The sequence below is a fragment of the Myxocyprinus asiaticus genome, chromosome 3 (assembly GCF_019703515.2).
Source record: "Myxocyprinus asiaticus isolate MX2 ecotype Aquarium Trade chromosome 3, UBuf_Myxa_2, whole genome shotgun sequence".
Classification (NCBI taxonomy): Eukaryota; Metazoa; Chordata; class Actinopteri; order Cypriniformes; family Catostomidae; genus Myxocyprinus; species Myxocyprinus asiaticus.
Window position 1 is genome coordinate 64,536,866 of NC_059346.1, and position 23,427 is coordinate 64,560,292.

Below are 23,427 nucleotides of genomic sequence, written 5' to 3' on the forward strand. Positions count from 1 at the left end.
TTTTTTTTTTTTTTTTTTGGACTCACACCATTGGCATATATTGCAACAAGGGGTGCTAAAATCAGCTGATTTTCATAATAGACCTACCTATCTCTGTGTAAAAATAAAACAATGACACTGCCACATTTGTAAGATAATTTGTTTTACCTGAAATTTTCCTCCAAAATCATTGGAAAATTGTCATTTTGACCTAAATAATCGACTGTTTAGTACATTTTGATTCATGGCATTTAATATTTTTGTCATCCTTATATTTGAGTATTTTCATCATAATTTATGTTTTTCTTTTTTTCAGAAACAAAATAAAAAATTTCAGATGGGGACATTCTTTTAATTTGGTTGATTTGACATGGAATAACCCAAATAAAACCTCGTAAGTAGCTGATTTGAAATGCTCTACATAGGCAGCATTCTGTGTTACACACAAATAGTTATTGTCACGTTAAGTGCACGAGAGACTCACAATTGATTTTAAAAGAGTTTGAGATAGCATGTTGCTAAGCTAAAGACGTGATACTCTAATACGCATGAAAATACATAACATTCACAACTGTTAGGTGCAATTATACATTTTATTCAGATTAAACTTTTGTTTGATTGAACATTTTTAGCACTGAATGAAATTTATTTTAAAATCAATATATTGCTTGCTTTGTCCGCCATCTTTGGATGTACCTCATTAGACAGTTTACTAGTTTAAAAGAGAGCTTTCTGTTATAAATTCAGTGTCAAAACCCTCATTTTTCTCAGGACATATAATCACATAATCTCTTGAGACAACAAAGATTTATTTTGCAGCATAATTTTGCAACACACTTTCAACAAAATACAAATCCATATGCATTGACAATTCCACAAGAACCAACACAGCAAGAACCAACAATCATGCAGCAATCAGTAGGTTCTGTCCTGTTTGAAAGAATGAAAAACAAAAGCAAACACATTTTGATATTCAATCCAAATCAAGGCATCCACAATGTTATCTAATCAACACAATTGCCATCTGCGGCTAGCGGCTACTGTCATCTGGCATGATTGTGCTAACAAAGTACCGAGCTGAGAGCATCAAGCCTGATTTGCCATTGGCCAGATTTTGGTCTCACTAATCTCACAATTGGTTCGATTAGCATCTCATTTGGCAGTGAATCACATGCATCTATTTCCTGTAATGAAGTGAGAATTGAAAAGTCTTGGCAATAAGATATGAAATGCATTCAATGTATGATTTTCTACTTACAGTCTGAAAAAGTAGGTTTCAAATCAGTGGAGTTCCCAACAGTTAATACTTGTTTAAAACAGCATCTATTTTCATAAACGCTGAATCTGGTTGAGATCACTGAATATTGGAAGTGTCCATTCAGCAGCTGTCTAAAGACTCAAATCGGGCCACAGCAGCAGAAATTATTGCTCACATCTGCTGAAGTTTTGTTAAAACCTGTGATGGTGTTTCATGGGAGGCTAAACGTTCATGGCAACTGCAGATGAAGATGTATAGAGCCCTCCTTCGCCTCTGAGACAAGCTCGATTGGTGCTACATGGTGATCTGTTGCTATACATGTTTAATGGAAGACCGAAATTATGTTTACAGGTAGAATGCTGATCGTCCCTCATAAATGATTTATTTCTGCAGGTCTCTACAGCTAGGTAAGGCTGCAACATCATAAGAAGTTACTGTTTAGCCATTTAAGCTCTGATAAGAAAACAAAAATCAACATATTCATAACTACATTCTTGACCAACACAAAATAGGTATCGTTTGAAAGCTTAGAAGCTGTACTTTACAATGCATTTAGGCATTATGACCTAAACTGAACAAGTGCTTTGAAATTTTGCGGACAAATCAGAAGTGTTCCATTTTGATAATTTATTAATCATTTTGCACTACACATATTATTGTAAACTCATCAAATAGCTATGTGTCATATGTTGTTGGAAAGCTCTCAAAGAGTAGAATACAACCAGTCTGTTTGTTTTATTCAAAGACAGAAATGTAGTTAGTAATAGCTACGTATACTGTATGTCTTTGTACATGTTACATCTAAACAGATGTTGCTTGAATGCAGCGTTTTCACTTATAACTTCATGAAAAATAAACAGAATATAAAATATCACATACCATTAGAGCAGGAGGCAATTATCTTTAAAACAAGCCCACACACAACATAATCAGATGCAGAGATCATTAGATAATCCACACGAAGCACAATGTGCACATAATGTGCTATCTGGTTAAAAACACGTTAGCTTTCCAGGATCAGATGACTTTATCGGAAATTATGTAGTACATTGTCCAGCATCATGGAACTCTAAACCAATCGTATTAGGATTCAGATCGCTGCAACCGGACGTGGAAGTCATCCAAATAAGGGCAGAAAGGATCATTCACTCTAATTACATGTGGCCACCAGCAAATGGCACCAAATACATGACACAGACTCAATGATGACTCATATGACACAGAATGAAACTGAATGGGATCTCGCTACTCATGCTTGCATGCTTTGGAGAGAGAGCATACATTTAGTCATTGTTGTATTTGCATGTGTAAATAGTTCTTATGTATAATTTGTATGTTCAATTTCTTTGGAGAGGTTTTTGGAAACTTGGATAAATATTTTTTTTTATAATGCTATAACTTTTGATTGCTTTATCATATCAATAGAAAATTGTATTCAGTAACATGAGACATGATGGGAATAAGTCAAAAGCAGTTTTTCAGAGCCACCTTATTTACACCCTGAGATATATAATGTCAAATTGGAAAAATAAGAAAAAAAAGTAAATTTTTGGCTCAAGTTTTTTGGTGATTTTTCATGAGTTTTTAGGCTGAGGCTGAATTTATCATAACCTATATTATTAAAAAACATTTGAAAAGTTTTCTATATAATGATGCCAAACACTTTACCCTCCTGAAATCCACTATCCACAGAAAGACTTGTTTTATTGTACAGTAGACGATTCTAGGACCTTTAACATTGAACTGTCATAAAGAGAAAAATATTTGCTAGACACAATAATTCATAATCAAAAATAGCAAGAAAACCAGCCCAATGGCCAATTAAACCAGCTTAATGATCAATCCAAACTTTCAAAACCATCCCAGTGGCCTATAAATGCTAAACTCTTAATTAAATACTAAAACTCAAAATATGCCATTCCAGAAACAAATAAACAGATTTTAACATTCAAATGATAGATTTTCAGATTTAATTTAATTTGTTAGCCTAATATATTATGTAGGTAGCAGAATGAAGAAAAGTCCATAGCATGAAAGAAATAGAATCTGACCAATTTCATCAGTGTCATATCTTTAAATGATTGCTTAGATAGTGTAAATGCATACAGTTCTGCATTTACTACATATGTTTTACCCATAGTTACCTTATTTCTGCACACCTGTACATTACATGTGTGTGTATACAATATTTGTTCTATATATAATATAAATGTAATAAAATACAAACTATATTATATTATATACATTATATTATATTATTATTATATTGTACTGTCAAACCAACACATGCCGTTTCATGAAAACTCAACAATTCATACGAGATTGCTAAATCATACGATGTTGTACGACTTGGCTCGTATGAAAAGGTACCTCTTTTATTCCAATACAGACCGACCAATCAGACTGCTCTCACTGTTGATTCGGCAAAAGTAGGTTGACAGTTCATCTGCTGAAATCGGTCTGTTCTTAATGAAATTCAAATCACCTCCCACAGTGGCTGAAGCTGGAAGTGTTGTTGAACATATAGTCACATGTAAGCTCCAGTTTCATGGTGAGATGTTCACAGATTTCCACCAACAGGAGTTGTAAAGTTGTTTTAAGTTGTAAATGATGTAATATAGTCAACAGGAATGCATATTTTATTAATCATATACCCTAACCCAAATCCCAACCATAAACCCAACCATGTAGTATAAAATGTAATCTTAAGGTCAATTCACGCTGCCCCAACAAACGGTAACAAATGCCAACATACAACAGCTGTTGGGTTTTGTCGGATCAGTGTGTTTACCCTGTTGACATTGGTTGCCGTTCGTTGGCATCTGTTGTCACCGAATGAAAATGTTCATTCGTTGTTTGTTGGATCTTGGAATGTTTGATCAGTCTGGTATGATTTCCCAACTTGTTAAAACATTCCGTTCCTTTCTAAATTAAGAAAATAAAATGATATGTTAGTGTTGGATTCAGCAGTTTGTGTGGATGACACTCGTGCGCAGATATACATGTACAAATAGGCTATATCAAGATGCGGACGGAGTTAGATTTTGTGCTGAAGCGCTCTTCTCAGATTCTCACTGAACTCAATGCAGTTCCTGCTGTACTCCAAAGGAACTCTCTGAATGGAAAAGAGTATTGGAACCTTCGGTAGGGACTTGTCAACTTCCTGTGTGATCATGTTGGACCAATAGACAAACAGAATTTTATCGATACAAATTTTAGCTAGCCTCCTATCCAACACTTTATTTCACATAAGGAAACAACTGTGAACAAATTAGGTTACTCATTCCATATTTATTTATGCAAAACAAATGACAGATATGTGTCAATAACCTGTACTAAGATTCCCTCATCTTGCTCCACACCCAGATTTTTTCTTTCTTCCATTGTTTTTGTAATTGTTTTCCTATTAAAGTTACGATTAGGTTTAGGGTTGGATATGAGGTTAAACATAGGAAAAATCAAGGTAACATTGTTCCTTAGTTCGTTTATTTTTCTCTATAGGAGTAAAAGTTGTACGTTTTTGTATGAACCAACTTGAAAGATTTCTTCCGATTTTGCTATATCATATGAATAATTACGACATGAATGGGTTGGTCAAACGCTCGCACCACAGGCACCAAAAAAACAAAAACAAACAACAACAGCTACAACAACAAAACAGCTCAATTCTGTGGGAAAATGGCAGAATAGCCCTGTGCTCAGTAACTCAAAAGACCGCTAATATCAACATTTTTACTCAATAATGATGTAAAAACTTTGTGATATTGATCTTTTTGGTAGCTATAATTTTAATATTCTGTTCAGTTACATCAGTTACAAGTTCACAATATATAATGATAGTAGACTGACTCCAACTCTGAATTCGATAACAACATGTTAAGACCAAGTAAAAATGGCTTCCTGATCGAACAACAGCCTGAAACATGTGTGAATTTACTGACCTCACAGGTTGTGTGTTAAGAAAACCACAAAACTGCTTTATAGACTAAACCTGTAAGGACATCGATCCACCTTTCCTACATGTGTAAATAAAAAAGTCACATTAACACAGTTGCACGGGCTTATCTGCTTGTATTTCTGCTCGCTTTCCAAATCCATAAACCTTGGACACAATGACATGATAATTGGTATTATTTATCTTCAGCAGGGTTTTCCATGGAATTACAAGAGACTGCAAGTTCCTTAAAAAATTAAAAGTATTATTTTAAGACATGGAAATTACATTATGAAGGAAAAGGATATCTTGAGCTTTGACATCAAAGGCAGCAGATGGGAAAAAGTCTCTTTTACGCTTTTAATCTCCTGAGACCCCGCATCCACATGCGTGGACATTACGTTTTGGCTTCGCTATAGGCTATTCATAATTTAATTTCATATAAACCAGCTGAACTCAGTTCAGGAGAATCTAGGCTGTCATTAAAGGGTTAAACTTTCGACGCACCGAGTCATGTGACAAAACAAAATGCCGCCGATCTCAGCTGAGTTTGTCTATGGGAGAAATGGCAACAAAACTACATCTGGTAAAAAAACCTCATCACGTTTTTACATTAAAACCTGTTTGAGTCAAAGATTAAAGTCTCTAGCTTCATCTGATATGCCATTTTAAAAATTCCATGTAAATTTATTTATCACAAAATGGCACACTGTTAAACAAAATGACCATGTACGTGGACTATAGGCTCATTTTCCTTAAAATATTAAATATTCACTAGGCTGTGCATTATCACATTGAGAATCAATGGATGCATCCAAAAGCTGGACAATGTTGCTTTCAGAGGCTTTATATGGAGTTAGGATGAAAATAAGTTGGATTTCAAACTGTTCTGGGACAGACAGACAGACAGCACACTGGAGGTTAAGTCATTACCTAATTAGGGAGCAAGGGAGCATCTAGCTCTCTATGCTGCATTCACACCTAACATTCAGTCAAAAGTTCAGTTTCAGGCTGCAAATGATGTTTGGATCACTCAACATGTTTGGCAGACATGTGACAATGATAATCAGTACATAGATTCAGAATTTATAATGTATCATTTTATTTTAACATGGTTGGCAATGATCGGATGATGCTGGACATTACATTGAATCTGAATTATTTATTCGGATTTACAGAAAATCAGATGTAAACATGAATAACCAACACTCCTGGAAACATAATAATAAAAAAAAAGCTTTCTATAGCTTGGTGTTATTTAACATTTTCTCACCCACACCTATCATATCACTTCTGAAGATAGGGATTTAACAATTGGAGTTGTATGGATTACTTTTATGCTGCCTATATATGCTTTATGGACCTTCAAAGTTCTGGCCAGTATTCACTTGCATTGTGAGGATATGCAGAGCTGAGATATTCTTCTAAAAATCTTTGTTTGTGTTCAGCAGAAGAAAGAAAGTCACACACATCTGGGATAGCATGAGTGTGAGTAAATGATGAGAGAATTTTCATTTTTAGATGAACTATCCCTTTAAACTTTCATGTATTCAGTCAGACAGTGACACTCATCATGTCATATTCATTAATTTTAGTAAAATGGCACACAATTTTAGCTGACAGAAATGACATTTTTCAGTTGACAATAATGTGCAAAATCTATCATACATATTATAGATGAATACAGGTGCATCTCAATAAATTAGAATGTCGTGGAAAAGTTCATTTATTTCAGTAATTCAACTCAAATTGTGAAACTCGTGTATTAAATAAATTCAATGCACACAGACTGAAGTAGTTTAAGTCTTTGGTTCTTTTAATTGTGATGATTTTGGCTCACATTTAACAAAAACCCACCAATTCACTATCTCAAAAAATTAGAATATGGTGACAAGCCAATCAGCTAATCAACTCAAAACACCTGCAAAGGTTTCCTGAGCCTTCAAAATGGTCTCTCAGTTTGGTTTACTAGGCTACACAATCATGGGGAAGACTGCTGATCTGACAGTTGTCCAGAAGACAATCATTGACACCCTTCACAAGGAGGGTAAGCCACAAACATTCATTGCCAAAGAAGCTGGCTGTTCACAGAGTGCTGTATCCAAGCATGTTAACAGAAAGTTGAGTGGAAGGAAAAAGTGTGGAAGAAAAAGATGCACAACCAACCGAGAGAACCGCAGCCTTATGATTGTCAAGCAAAATCGATTCAAGAATTTGGGTGAACTTCACAAGGAATGGACTGAGGCTGGGGTCAAGGCATCAAGAGCCACCACACACAGACGTGTCAAGGAATTTGGCTACAGTTGTCGTATTCCTCTTGTTAAGCCACTCCTGAACCACAGACAACGTCAGAGGCGTCTTACCTGGGCTAAGGAGAAGAAGAACTGGACTGTTGCCCAGTGTTCCAAAGTCCTCTTTTCAGATGAGAGCAAGTTTTGTATTTCATTTGGAAACCAAGGTCCTAGAGTCTGGAGGAAGGGTGGAGAAGCTCATAGCCCAAGTTGCTTGAAGTCCAGTGTTAAGTTTCCACAGTCTGTGATGATCTGGGGTGCAATGTCATCTGCTGGTGTTGGTCCATTGTGTTTTTTGAAAACCAAAGTCACTGCACCCGTTTACCAAGACATTTTGGAGCACTTCATGCTTCCTTCTGCTGACCAGCTTTTTAAAGATGCTGATTTCATTTTCCAGCAGGATTTGGCACCTGCCCACACTGCCAAAAGCACCAAAAGTTGGTTAAATGACCATGGTGTTGGTGTGCTTGACTGGCCAGCAAACTCACCAGACCTGAACCCCATAGAGAATCTATGGGGTATTGTCAAGAGGAAAATGAGAAACAAGAGACCAAAAAATGCAGATGAGCTGAAGGCCACTGTCAAAGAAACCTGGGCTTCCATACCAGCTCAGCAGTGCCGCAAACTGATCACTTCCATGCCACGCCGAATTGAGGCAGTAATTAAAGCAAAAGGAGCCCCTACCAAGTATTGAGTACATATACAGTAAATTAACATACTTTCCAGAAGGCCAACAATTCACTAAAAATGTTTTTTTTATTGGTCTTATGATGTATTCTAATTTTTTGAGATAGTGAATTGGTGGGTTTTTGTTAAATGTGAGCCAAAATCATCACAATTAAAAGAACCAAAGACTTAAACTACTTCAGTCTGTGTGCATTGAATTTATTTAATACACGAGTTTCACAATTTGAGTTGAATTACTGAAATAAATGAACTTTTCCACGACATTCTAATTTACTGAGATGCACCTGTATAATTAATATGTAAGAATAACAACATGAGAAAACCCGAGCTCCTGGTTTTTAAAAGTCAAACTTAAAATGCACCTGATTCGAATGCGTAGACAACTGAAAAGATTGTTTATTTTCTTTGCTTATGTTATGGAGTGCATTGTTAATTTTACTGCAGAGATTATCATAATAAAATGTTAATGACAGGGATTTGTGGGCTGATATCTTTTGGTTCTTAAGTTTGGGAACTTCTATAATTACTCATATCATTTTTTTAATTTTAGCCAAGACAAATCCTGAATTGTAAGGAGCTGCATAAACATTTAAGCTGAACGATTGTGTTCTACAATTGCTGGCGCTTTTAAAGTCTTTGGGGTCGCTATTGTAATAAAAATATCACCAGGTAGCGGGGATATCTGGGCAAACGCATACAATTAAATCTACCTGCGTGAAGTCGACCATCGCTGTGCTGCAGGCACCAGAACAATTTTGCATTGACGTGCTCTTTTCAGACACGTCGCAAGTTGTAATCAGCAGGTTTGTCATGAGAATAAAAATATAAGGAGATTTCAGCAAAACACAATGATAATTCAGTCATAAAGCGGATGTTTTTGGGTAGCAAACCAGCCCCCCACCCAGCCTTCCTCTGCATATGTTGAATCTCGATGTGCTGTGCGTTTGGTAATCATTCTAAGAGCTCTGTAATTACTGCTCTTCAAGGGAGCAGGAACAAATAGATGCAAATTGCATTGTGGCTGCTTTAGCATCAACAAATCTCAAGGTAAAGTAGTGCAGATAATGAGGTGCATTAAGACTCCACATGAACTCACTCAGGAGGTGGAGAAGGTGCACCGGAGTGCTTGCACGTGTACAGATGCTTGAGTAGATGGGAAGGAAATGAGATGAGGAAACGGAGAGGAAGCCATAACAGGAGGAGGAAGAGAAAGAGAGAAACAGTAAAGAATGAAGATGAGTCTGATCTGAGAATAGAATGAGAATAGACTACAGATGAACTTAGATGAACTTGAGATCTGGCTTTGCACCACACAGACCAGACCAAGCCTGATCTCATGAAAATTATCTCATGAGACATATTTTCAAAATTATATTACCTGGTTCCTTATATGTGGTACAGAGTTCTGAGGTGAAATGTCCACTGTGTGGCACTAAAAGCGAGTGAAATATTCTCCCAAACAGATGAAGTTTTTAAGGTTAATGCTCTATTGATTTTTAAATCAACAAAGCCTACCTCCCGACCTTAAACCTAAACAATACCGCTAGTGTGTGAAAAAGCAAATGTGAGATGAAAAAGGCAATTTCTGGACACACATAAATGTCGACTAGCATGCTCTTCAGTGCTCCGAATTATTCAAAAAATCGGACAAAATGTGTTTACATGAGATTTGAAAGCATCGTGTTATTCTCAGCTTTTACATCAAATGTGAACAACAACTGTGCACATTGGATAAGCCGGTAAGAACAGTAACTACGGTGTTTACATGCACCATGAAATCAGGGTAATATGCAAAAATCTTCCTGTGTCGATCAGTTTATGCTTAAACTGTTTATGACCATACCCTGATAAAGAAAAACTTTTAAACCTCTTCAACTGCATTTTTGGGCTGCCCCGTGCAATTTTTCATACATATTTAAAAGCTTACTATTTACACGTACTGTGGAATAATTTCCAAGAATTGGTCTCATTTATATATATATATATGTGTACACTGTATATTTTTTGTCCTAACTTTGTAAGCACATAATTCTGGGCCCGTATTCTCAAAAAAAACCTCAAGGCTAAAAGTAGCTCCTAACGCCTGAATCGCTAGTGTGTTTTCATTATTGTAAACTTAGTTAAAGACGCAGGTACCTCTCCCAAAAACTGAAACAAACCAATTTCACCGTAGATAAAGGTTTTGAGAACTATGTGCTCGCTGGATACATCCAAATAAAACCGTGTAGTGCGGATGAATTGGGAATTTCTGTCATTCGTCGGCAGAATAATCTATCAAACTATATATGCCCTCTCCAGATCACACATCATCCGACAGTTCATGGCGTATTTTTCTTGTGGATGTGCGCTTGCTGCAGAGAAAAAAAGGGGCATTCACGGGGAATCACGGCAATCGCAGGGCTGTACAGTGTTTTGATGCTGTTCATGGGATTCACGTTCATTTCATTACATCAACACAGGATGAAGAAATGTTCATCAACTGAAAAAAAATCTATCTATCTGTCTATCTATCTAGCTATCTATCTATATATACAGTATATATATATATGTCATTGTCTGTCTTAGCTTACAAATAGCGGTTCCCTGTCTACCAATCACTGAGGGCAATTTAAAATAGCACGCTAATAAAACGTGACATCATCCATAGCAATGCCATAAACTCCGCCTTACTCTTATTTTAAGATTTCCTTCCTAAATCTTGCTCTTAGCAGTTTTGTTAATATGTTTTAAGGAAAAACTCCTAGCTAGGAACTCTTTGGAGAACTCCTAGTGGTAAGATAAAAATCTTTGTGAATACGGGCCCTGGTTCTGTTCACTCCTCCTCTCTCCAAAAAGTCTTATTTTATTCCACTAAATGGCAGCAAGTACTAGAAAAAATGTATTTTTCTCTATCACCTTCCATTACAAAATGCCAATCTGAAATGTAGGTGGCACTCTAATGCATTTTAGCCCTCAAAGATGTGTTCGTCCATAGACATTCAGTCTAATTTTCAGTTCATGCACCACCCACCTAGTTTCTGTGTGGACGTGAAGCTTAGTCTAGGTGTCATTAGAAAACTGACACAAGCAAGCTCACAGAGGTGTAAAAAATGACTAATTATTAATTTTTTTTTTTAGAAAACTGCCAAAGGTAAATGCAGATATAACGTTTTTGGCTATTTGGGGCTTACAGCAGCAGTGATCGGCACATAAAAGAGATGTTTGCATTTGATGACTTACAGAAATCATATTTCACTTTGTGATTCTTTTGAAAATCTTTCAAACGCTGGTTTTAGGGTAACAAAATAAACTGTACAGTCATTTCTGAGAATGAGCACTTTCATTTGATTCATCTATTTAAGTGCTATTTGAAAGACTTTTATATTCATATTCATATTTCTACCACATTATATCTATGTGATGCTGATTTGCGTCATGAAAGTTTTCAGGCCTTATTTTGTTATTTGTGACATAAATGCACAAGTAATAGTTATCTAAGAGAAGTTTAGATTCTTAGCTTTCAAACGATACCACATTTTCCTGACTTATCATAGACTTGATCATTTTAAGTGTAAACTTTTTCATGACATAGCGCCCCGTTTTGCACCATTTATGACCTTACCCTTCTAAAGATAAAATGTTTAAGGTGTTTACATGAGTTTTAGATTATAAAGCATAATCGGTGCATGCAATCGCACACATTCATGGGGGTAGTGGTGGCTCAGCGGTTAAGTCTCTGGGTTACTGACCAGAAAGTCAGGGATTCAAGCCCCAGCACCACCAAGATGCCACTGTTGGGCCCTTGAGCAAGGCCCTTGACCCTATCTGCTCCAGGGGCTGACCCTGCACTCTGACCCCAGTTTAGCTGGGATATGTGAAAAAAATAATTTAACTGTATATATGCAAAAAAATTTATAATGTGTGACAATAATAAAGGCTTTCTTCTTCATGTTAATTAAACCAGTTTAATATAACAATGACCAACATTTCTTGACCAGCCACAAAGGAATGTATTATGAAGTAATAAACATATAATGTTGATATTTAGTCCATATACTGCTTCAAGCATTGTAGTACCATGGTACTCTTTGAAATACCTTGGAGTACCATGTAAATACTATGGTACATGAACAAGGTAATCATCTAGTTCCAGAATTTATCAAAGTACTATGGTATTTTTAAATGATACCTTCACTGTACCATGGTATCCTGGTGATATTAATCAATACTTAACATAAAATGTATAGTGTCAATTATGAAATACAGACAATATGTTATCAAGCACAAAACATAATTTGATAGTATAGATTTTGGATAAACCCAAACAGTACTTTTTATAGATAATGTTCTGTTGTTTTCTGTTTGGCTGAACATATGTGAAAAAAAAAAAAACTCTGTATATTGCAGTGTTTTTCTCTTCCACTCCTCAAATCACAAGAGCATTCTAGTGATTTTGCTGTTAAAGGCTCCATGGGCCCTTAAATTGATCTATTACTTAACTCCAATTCTACTTGTGTCGATCTCTGCTGCATAGCTCCAGTGCGGCCGCAGCTGTTCTGCAGGTGATTCGGGTCGGGCCGCCGTCTCTGCCTCTCCGCTCTCACATCGCTGGACTGAGTCCAATTTCACTGACATCACTGCTAAATTCATCCACTGCCAGCACTCAACAATCGCTGGTGCATTCTGCTCAAGAGAAACTTTTAGGTAATAGATCTGCTTCTGGCACACTTCCTGTAAATGTTAGTGTATTTTGTTAGATGCACAATACTGTGGGATATTTTCTTAACATATGTATATATCAGCATATCGAGTTGGTATATCTCAAACTACCTCACAGAACATGTGTTTACATGGAGTCATTATTAGCAAAAAAGTACCTACCATGTTTTATGTATTTTCTTTTCTCGGTTCTAATACTACTACTATGGCTGGGGGATATAGTAAAAAAATATATATAAAAAATATCAATAAAACATTTTAACATCCTTTTAATAATATTAAATATATATCTTGTCCAGTCAGGCTTCCTAAGCAACCAATTGGCCCGGTTGCTAGGGTGGGTAAAGTCACGTTGGGTTAACCTCCTCGTGGTCGCTATAATGTGGTTCTCACTCTCAGTGGGGTGCAGTTTGTCTTCAATTTCTGTTTCCACCAGACTATTGGAGTTCAAATAGCCACGCTGAGTGTCTGGACCTATTTACACATTGTGCAAATAGTCACTCCGTTAAAGAAATGCATCATTATTCAAAAACAGTATTCTTATCTTTAAATCGTACTACGTGTATCCTTAAATTATACAGTACATGTGCATCTCAATAAATTAGAATGTCATGGAAAAGTTCATTTATTTCAGTAATTCAACTCAAATTGTGAAACTCGTGTATTAAATAAATTCAGTGCACACAGACTGAAGTAGTTTAAGTCTTTGGTTCTTTTAATTGTGATGATTTTGGCTCACATTTAACAAAAACCCACCAATTCTCAACAAATTAGAATACATCATAAGACCAATAAAAAAAAACATTTTTAGTGAATTGTTGGCCTTCTGGAAAGTATGTTCATTTACTGTATATGTACTCAATACTTGGTAGGGGCTCCTTTTGCTTTAATTACTGCCTCAATTCAGCGTGGCATGGAGGTGATCAGTTTGTGGCACTGCTGAGGTGGTATGGAAGCCCAGGTTTCTTTGACAGTGGCATTCAGCTCATCTGCATTTTTTGGTCTCTTGTTTCTCATTTTCCTCTTGACAATAAGATTCTCTATGGGGTTCAGGTCTGGTGAGTTTGCTGGCCAGTCAAGCACACCAACACCATGGTCATTTAACCAACTTTTGGTGCTTTTGGCAGTGTGGGCAGGTGCCAAATCCTGCTGGAAAATGAAATCAGCATCTTTAAAAAGCTGGTCAGCAGAAGGAAGCATGAAGTGCTCCAAAATTTCTTGGTAAACGGGTGCAGTGACTTTGGTTTTCAAAAAACACAATGGACCAACACCAGCAGATGACATTGCACCCCAAATCCTCACAGACTGTGGAAACTTAACACTGGACTTCAAGCAACTTGGGCTATGAGCTTCTCCACCCTTCCTCCAGACTCTAGGACCTTGGTTTCCAAATGAAATACAAAACTTGCTCTCATCTGAAAAGAGGACTTTGGAACACTGGGCAACAGTCCAGTTCTTCTTCTCCTTAGCTCAGGTAAGACGCCTCTGACATTGTCTGTGGTTCAGGAGTGGCTTATCAAGAGGAATACGACAACTGTAGCCAAATTCCTTGACACGTCTGTGTGTGGTGGCTCTTGATGCCTTGACCCCAGCCTCAGTCCATTCCTTGTGAAGTTCATCCAAATTCTTGAATCGATTTTGCTTGACAATCCTCATAAGCATGCGGTTCTCTCGGTTAGTTGTGCATCTTTTTCATCCACACTTTTTCCTTCCACTCAACTTTCTGTTAACATGCTTGGATACAGCACTCTGTGAACAGCCAGCTTCTTTGGCAATGAATGTTTGTGGCTTACCCTCCTTGTGAAGGGTATCAGTTATTGTCTTCTGGACAACTGTCAGATCAGCAGTCTTCCCCATGATTGTGTAGCCTAGTGAACCAAACTGAGAGACCATTTTGAAGGCTCAGGAAACCTTTGCAGGTGTTTTGAGTTGATTAGCTGATTGGCATGTCACCATATTCTAATTTGTTGAGAGAGTGAATTGGTGGGTTTTTGTTAAATGTGAGCCAAAATCATCACAATTAAAAGAACCAAAGACTTAAACTACTTCAGTCTGTGTGCATTGAATTTATTTAATACACAAGTTTCACAATTTGAGTTGAATTACTGAAATAAATGAACTTTTCCATGACATTCTAATTTATTGAGATGCACCTGTATATGCAACATGTTCTCTGCAGTGCTTTTGTACAGAATGAGGACGTTTTATGAACACAACTGCAGCCAATGTGTGTAACCGAAGATTATCAGTTCAGCCTCAGGCGTAAAATCTCACTCACACATCAGTTAAACTCAGTATATCTGCTGTCAGCTTTGGCCATTACTGAAGAGCCATATGTGAGAGCCATATGTATTTAGGCCCATATGCTCAGATAAGCAAAAGCTGTCGGGTGGAAGTTGCGATATGATTCAGCGCATTATTTCTCAGCTCAACGGCAGATTTAATGACCTCTCAGAGGAACTTCTGCGATAACAAATAGCCCACACAACCAGCGCCTGAATGCACGGGACAGAAGTGATTATCATGCCACAAAGCTATTAGAAAGAGCCACCACAAGTTACACGCTCAAGATTGTGCAAATGTGTGTGTAAAGGTTTAGTTAATAGTGTTAATGGGTCTCATTCCCAAATAAATGTGTGCAGACAGAGTTCGCAAGCAACATTTCCTTCTAATTCATAACAGGCTTGAACACTGAAACAATTTTAACCTAAAAGAAAATGCTTCTTGTGGTGACATCTGAATAAAATGGTTTGATTTAAGTCAAAAATATTATATACATGTCTGAATCAACCTCAATACATTAAGTTACACCAACAAAACTAATACTGTAACAATTGTAGGTTCCCATTTTTTACAGTGTACTCACTTAAATTTGTTCTTCATTTTAATGTTGATGAATCTGGAGTGTTCAAAATGAAGTATTGCATCCCCACAGTTAATGGTTTGCATAACATGCACACCATCTCCATATAAGGGCTTTCCACACAACCTCTTCTGTACAGCGATCCACAACTCTCTGCAAACATTTACTTAAAGATGCACTCTCACCTGAGAGCACGTGAATAGAACTAATGTCCTAGACTACACATAATCAGCTGTATTTTTTTGTAGAATCTATCCCAGATCAGGCTATAATGCACATTATTTGTTTTAAAAAATGAGTAAAACATATTGTAGGGTCTCTTAGTTTTTCAATATATATTAGGGATGTATCAAAATATTGGCCGCTGAAAATTTTGGACAAAAATTGCAAAGAATTGCATTTTTGGTTTTCGACTGTATAAGAAAAAAAAAGGCTAAATGTTGTCAGAAAAAAATGTAAAGAAATTTTCTTATTTTTTATTATAATTTGTATCATAAATTTAGAATACATGTTAGTGAAAACTTTTTGATGACTTTGGCCTTGTCCACACTAATACGTTTTCTCTCCATTTTGGCCTTCTGTCCACACTGAGATGGCGTTTTTGTCCGCGAAAACTGAACTTTTTGAAAACGCACTCCAAAGTGGATAAATTTGTAAACGCCGTTTTCGCGTTGTAGTGCGGACTGTGAAAACAGAGGCTTTTGAAAACGATGATGCATTTTTAGTCATGTGATGCAGTCATGTGACCCATTCAGTCCAAAACAAGATGGTGGACGATGTTGTATCGCAGTGGTTTTGGCTACTTTCCAGTTTGATTGCGTTGTTAAAGATTAATGTCAGTTTGTACATACTTCAGCTTACATTTCTTCAAAGGAGACAGGATGTTTACTCGCAGTTGTTGTTAGCGGCAGAACACGAGGACAGTTGCGTTTTCAGACCGTACAGTAGCGGAGATTTTGGGTGAGACCTGGACGCACCCGTGCGTTGTGGGTTAATTTTGTACACGAAATTATCGTGCCCAAGGAGTGGCGTGAGAACTTTAGGATGTCTAGGGACTCTCTATATCATCTGAGTGAACTTCTATGACCTCATATTCAAGGCCAGACAACACGACTGAGATCACCGGTGGATGTTGTTACAAAGGTTGCATGTACTCTATACTACTTAAGCGACGAAGGTAGACTCTGAATAACGGCAAATGTGTTTGGATTAGCCCGACAAACTGTGTCTAAAATAATCAGAGAAGTGTGCAGAGCTATTACATTACACCTGGGTCCCGAGTATGTTTGTCCGTCCATTTAAAAAAACTTGGTGCCTTTCCTCGACATTGCCACGACATTTCAAAGAGGCGGAAAGTAAATAAACACCTGATGGAAATGACGCATGTTGAAGTTTTACTCATGCGCAGTACAGGGATATAAGCGTTTTCAGACGTTTTAGTGTGGATGAGCAAATTTTTGAATGGATTCCGATCCATTCACCTCGGAAAGAGTTTGCAATCTCGTTTCGGCGCTCGTGAAGTGGATGAGCTCTCAATTGCAGCTTCGGAGAGCGGGCTATCCAGTCTGATGCTGAGGACTCTACTGGGCTCCCACCTTCGGGTGTGGTTGCCCAGTCGCAGCCTGACACACAGCTGGCAGCCATGCTTGCCCGGGCGGCTGCTTGTCTCAGGCTGGAGTGGAACCCTCCACCCCTCCTGAACCCTCGCAACCTGACAATTAGTTCCTGGGCCCGGAGCGCTAAGAGAACTGCACGAGGGTAGTTCTGACCTGGGATTGATGCAGGAGCTGTGCGTCGCTTTCTGGGCGACGAAGGTCACAGCGCGGTCTCTTGGGCAGGCAATGTCCACCCTGGTGGTCCAGGAGCCCACCTATGGCTCAACCTGGTCGAGATGAGAGAGGCTAACAAGGAACGGTTCCTTGTCGCCCCCATTTCCCAGGTCAGCCTGTTCTGCGACACCGTCGAGGACTTCGCCCAGCAGTTCTCGGCGGTAAAGAAGCAGATGGACCATGTCTGCTCATCGCCAAGGGCGTCCTCCTGCAGAAACAGCACCGGCTCCGCCGCAGCCCGCCCCCATGGCCCGGCCCTGGCATGGAGACCACCACAGGAAGCAGACCCCACCCGTCTCACGGCCGGCCGCCAAGAACCCAAGGAATGCTTCGAAGCGCCCCTGAGACGGGCGACCCAGGGACGAGGAGACCTGCTTCTATGGAGTTGGTGGACAGACCACTCCATCCCCCGGTGGAGGGCCAGGAGGAGAATCTTTTGTTTCATTTTTTGCCGCATGCCCAAGAGGCTGCGGTACCCAAAACTTCAACAAAAGAGTGGTTTTCTTGTTCCCTGGGTCACAAGTCAGGTGCGCACGACCGTTGTCACGACCACCTTTCACCGTCCCATTTTGGCAGGTTTGGCGCTCCAGCAGCGGACCCCTTGCCCCTGTGCACCCAGCTATGCACAAACATGCCCACATGTTGGTTCCGACAGACTGTGGGGACGATATTCCTCCTCCCACTCCTCGACCAATCTTATGGTGGGCGTCAGGAGCCAGGTAAGTGCTTCGATGTCTCTGGACTCAGCATGGCCACAGGGTTCAAGCCCCCTCGATGTAGGACCTCAGGATCCACCCCGCTGTGAGGCCCCACCCGCCGGTACGTCCGACGTGATTATCCCCTTGGTCCCCCTCGCCCGGAGTTTGGACATGTGGCTCGTGCTTTCCAACCCGTCGCGATGGCTGACCCAGACTATTCGACTCGGCTATGCAATTCAGATCGCCAGGCGCCTGCCCTTGGTGAAGGGCGAGAACGCCGCTACCTTGCATGCGGAGATCGCTACCCTTCTACAGAAGGGTGCAATAGAGCCTGTGCCTCCGGCCAAGATGAAGAAGGGGTTTTACAGCCCCTACTTCATTGTACCAAAGAAAGGCGGTGGGTTGCAGCCAATCTTGGACCTGAGAGTACTGAACCGGGCATTGCACAGACTCCCGTTCAAGATGCTCTAGCAAAAACCGTTTTAGCAAGCGTCTGGCATCAATATTGGTTCGCGGCAGTAGACCTGAAGGACGCGTCCTTCCACGTCTCGGTCTTACCTCGACACAGACCCTTCCTGCGGTTTGCTTATGAGGGCCAGGCGTACCAGTACAAGGTCCTCCCCTTCGGCCTGTCCTTGTCCACTCGCGTCTTCACAAAGGTCGCAGAGGCAGCCCTTGTCTCGCTAAGGGAAGTGGGTGTCTGCATCCTCAATTATCTTGACGACTGGCTAATCCTAGCTCACTCTCGGGATGTGTTGTGTGCGCATAGGGACCTGGTGCTCATGCACCTCAGCCGACTGGGGCTTCGGGTCAACTGGGAAAAGAGCAAGCTTTCCCCGGTTCAGAGCATCTCTTTTCTCAGCTTGGAGTTGGACTCAACGAGCACACACAGTCGGTGCTGAACTGTCTGAAGGCATTCAGACAGAAGACAGTGGTTCCACTGAAACTTTTTCTGAGGCTTCTGGGGCATATGGCATCCTCAGCGGTGGCCACACTGCTTGGATTGATGCATATGAGACCACTTCAGCACTGGCTTCAGATTTGAGTCCCGAGATGGGCATGGCGCTGCGGGACACACCGCGTGGTCATCACGCCGATCTGTCGCCACCTCTTCAGCCCTTGGACCGACCTTGCATTTCTACGGGCAGGGATTCCCTTACAGCAGGTCTCCAGGCACATCGTGGTTATGACGGACGCCTCCAAGACGGGCTGGGGTGCCGTATGCAACAGGCACATAGCCGCCGGCTCCTGGACTGGCCTGCAGCTGCGTTGGCACATCAACTGCCTGAAGTTGTTGGCAGTACTGCTCGCCCTGCGGAGGTTCCTGCCGTTGATCAAGGGCAAGCACATGTTGGTCCGGACAGACAACACGGCGACGGTAGCATACATCAACTGTCAAGGCAGTCTACGCTCCTGTTGCATGTCACAACTCACCCGCCGTCTCCTCCTCTGGAGTCAGCAGCACCTCAAGTCGCTACGAGGCACTCACATCCCGGGCGACCTCAACACCGCAGCGGACATGCTGTCACGATAGGTTATGCTCAGGGGAGAATGGAGACTCCACCCCCAGGTGGTCCAGCTGATTTGGAGTCGATTCGGTCGAGCACAGGTAGACCTGTTTGCTTGCCCCCCCACGAAGACATTTATGGCCCCCAGTCGGTTAACAAATTCCACTCTTTTTGGGGAGAAAAAGAAGCCACGGCTGGGCTAGCCTGTCCCTATTTGTTGGGCAGTCGACTTGTTCCCGAAGGACCGTTCGACGCTCATAAGAGCGTAGGGGGAGGTTACATGACGGCCTGGTGTGCTGGCTACAAGGCACACAGCAGTTTGCCCGTCTCGCACCGCCAGTCCACATAACAGTTCAGCTAGTTGTGGCATTTTGTATAGGGACCCCTAGTGTCACTACATCGACACAACGTCGATTTTTCCGTAACCTACATTCCCTGATGGAGGGAACGAGATTTTGTGTCCCTCTTGCCACAACACTGAACTACCCACTGAAATGGCCGGGACCTTGTCTCGGCTCCTCAGCACAAAACCTGAATGAGTGGTTGCATACCAGCTCCTTTTATACCCGTATGTCCGGGGGAGTGGCATGCAAATTCCACTCACCAACTCCCATTGGCCTTTTTTCAAAAAGCAGAGGTGTTTGGGGCTCCCAAGAGTGACCCCTAGTGTCACTACATCGACACAACGTCTCGTTCCCTCCATCAGGGCACGGAGGTTATGAAAGTAACCAGGACGTTATTTTTGTGTATCCTCAGAATGACCCCTTACAAAAGTGTACCAAATTTGTTATAATATCTCATTCTGTTTAGGAGTTATAACCGTTATAGTAAAAGTGGCTAGGCATGCTATGTACGTTTTGGCGTACTTTTGTGACGATGAATTGAAAGTTCAAACTCTTTTTGATAATAATTGATATTTGGACTCTTTGGTTCCTATTTGCACTGGTTTGGTTCTGATCGGGCGAAGTAGGTTTAGCGACAAATTGCGAAAGTCAGAGATCTCAACTCGAACGTTTCTCATAAAAGTTTCCCAAGAGCAAACTGTCTGTGCAATGCTATCCACAATCATTTTAATTGCTCTACTGTATCACAACAATTGACTCATTTGTGTCTAGTTTTATTCCTCAAGGAATGACAGGAGAAACATCTGAGACAAAATTAATACTTAAATGTAAAATAACTGAGAACATTAAATCTAAGCGGTGAAAGCAACCACTGAGCGATAATACTTAAGTATGGGCTGTATCTTTCAGAAGCACAAATCAAAAACTAGAAAAAAAATGGCATTTGTGCGAAAGTGAAGTGACATTTCAATAATCTCCCAAAATATGCTTGTGCCCTCACCATGTATCTGTTTGTACCACAGACACATGACAGAACTACAGATCACAGAAAAGTGTGTCTTTTACAAAGACGTGAGCAACAAAAAACAAAACTCATGTTTGTTTGTTGTTATATAATTATACCCTTCAGAAGTCATACTGTGAGTGGGTACCGGCTTCCTGTCACAAGTGAATTCCCCTGTGCTCACTTCTGAGGGAACAGCAGAATGTGTCCTGAGCATTTACAGCAGGGCCTGTTTGTTTTTCTCTCATCATAGTATTCAGACATGCAGCAGCATAATCAAAGGCAGTCGCTCTACAGCACAGAACTAAACCTTACCAGAGACGCTTCACCTAATGACTGCATCTGAAGCTTCGGCTGGAACCTTTTATGAGCCTAAAATTGGGAAAGGCAGTAAAATAATTAAATAAGTCAACCTGAAACACTGTTCATGGTGTATTTTTGAGTGTAAAAGGATATTCAGTAAGAAAAAAATGGAGGGCTGAACTTTTTTATCCATCTCTATATGACAGGGGGTAGTGTCAAATGCGAAGTAAGTTTTTACATTTTGATAAAAGAGTCTAAAGATGAATTATTATTATTATTTTAAACTTGGAATGACATGTCCCAAATTGTTTGAAACAATACCACAAGGAATGTGCATTAAGAAAATAATGCTTTTACATATTCAGTCTGGCTACTAATAACATAGAATAACATTATTAGGATATCAAGATTAATGTGATCGTAATTTAATGATAGTTTGAATGTAATGACTCTTTTTTTCTTCCCTGCAGGGCCAGAAACATACTCTACTTAAGTACGCAGATGTGGATGCTTGGCCAATGCATTGTAAGTGTGTGGTGCTGCTGTACATACTTATTGTGCATTCTTGCGTTACTGTGGTGGTAACAAACCTACGCTTTTTAAGGGGGAGATGGAGTTACATTCAAATGTCTTTCCATTAAAACATGCAACCTGGTCTTGAAATGCATTACTACACCTTGGAGCTGGATCTAGGGGGGTGCTGGGGTGGGCTTTGCAATATTATCCCTATGCCCCGCCAAGCACAAGTGAAGCAAAGGGTTGAATTGTATTGTCATGGCGCTATAACCCCTGAACCTAACCCCTACCCCTAACGAAATGTGCTGGAACTAAAGACATGCGCAACATGTCGACAGTTTAACTATGTTGAACTAACTTGCTCAGCAAGATTGTCTTTAAACTGTTGCATGACAGCACTTGACCACAGAAGACGATAGCGGTCCTTGAGGCCATGCTGAGAATGCAATGCATACTTGGTTTGCATTGTGAATTGTGCTCTAACACATTTGGGAACACAATGCGTGAAATCAAGCTTGCATAGGATTTGCACACCTAAAGAGCTATATGACTGAGGCCTGGGGGTGCATGAATGGGGTGGTAAGGGGTGTGCGGAACCTGGAGTTTGAGTTTTTCAAAAGTCAACTACAAATCAGTACACATTACTGTAATTCACTTTGGCAAGAAAATATCTGCTAAGCACTGAAATGTAATGTCATGTTGCTACATCAGCACTTCCATGCTTTTCAGTTCAATACTCAATTCAGTTTCTTCAAAAAATGTACCCACTTTCTTTGAAAGACATGTATTAAATTTGTCATTTCTCTGTAATACTGTATGTTATACAGTACTTTTAAACTTTTACAAAACAAATATACTAGTATAGTAATTTAAGGAATTATATTATAAGGGTATAGCAGAAATGTTCTCTGTTCAAGCTCAGACACTTAGACATTATTAATTATAACTTTACAATAACTGTGTAGATAAATTTTTGGGAAATTACATGTATGTATCGTGGCAGTTTCCTGGTGAAATGAACATAGCTTACATGGTTTACGCTGATAGGTCATTTGACATGTAATCAGGTAGCCAATCAACTTGCTTAATCTTTCTTTGCCTAATATTTGCATTTGCTTAGTTTGCCAGTAAGCCGGTTTCACTGCAGCGTACTGCGAAAGTTTTCTCTAAAACCCACCTCTTCCCCAGCTCCACTTGTCTTGATCTACTGCATGGAGATTGTATTTATGTCTAATTGAGCAGCAGCATGTCATACATAGTTCATGCAGCATGTCTTGTGTTTTTCTAATTGTGCAGCAGCAACAGCATGTCCGCATGCTTAAAGGGATAGTTCACCTAAAAATGAAAATTCTCTCATTATTTACTCACCCTCATGCCATCCCAGGTGTGTATGACTTTCTTTATTCAGCAGAACACATTTGAAGAAAAATAGTAAAATATCTATGATCAGTAGGTCCTTAAAATGCAAGTGGATGGTGATCTGACCTTTGAAGCTCCAAAAATCACAGACAGTCAG

The 23,427-nt window shown here is 39.8% G+C and overlaps 1 protein-coding gene across 1 annotated transcript in view; it reads right to left on the bottom strand.

Annotated features, from left to right (window-relative positions):
• LOC127426084 (BMP/retinoic acid-inducible neural-specific protein 1) overlaps positions 1-23,427 on the bottom strand; it is a 254,315-nt gene that overhangs the window by 113,048 nt on the left and 117,840 nt on the right. The window lies entirely within an intron of this gene.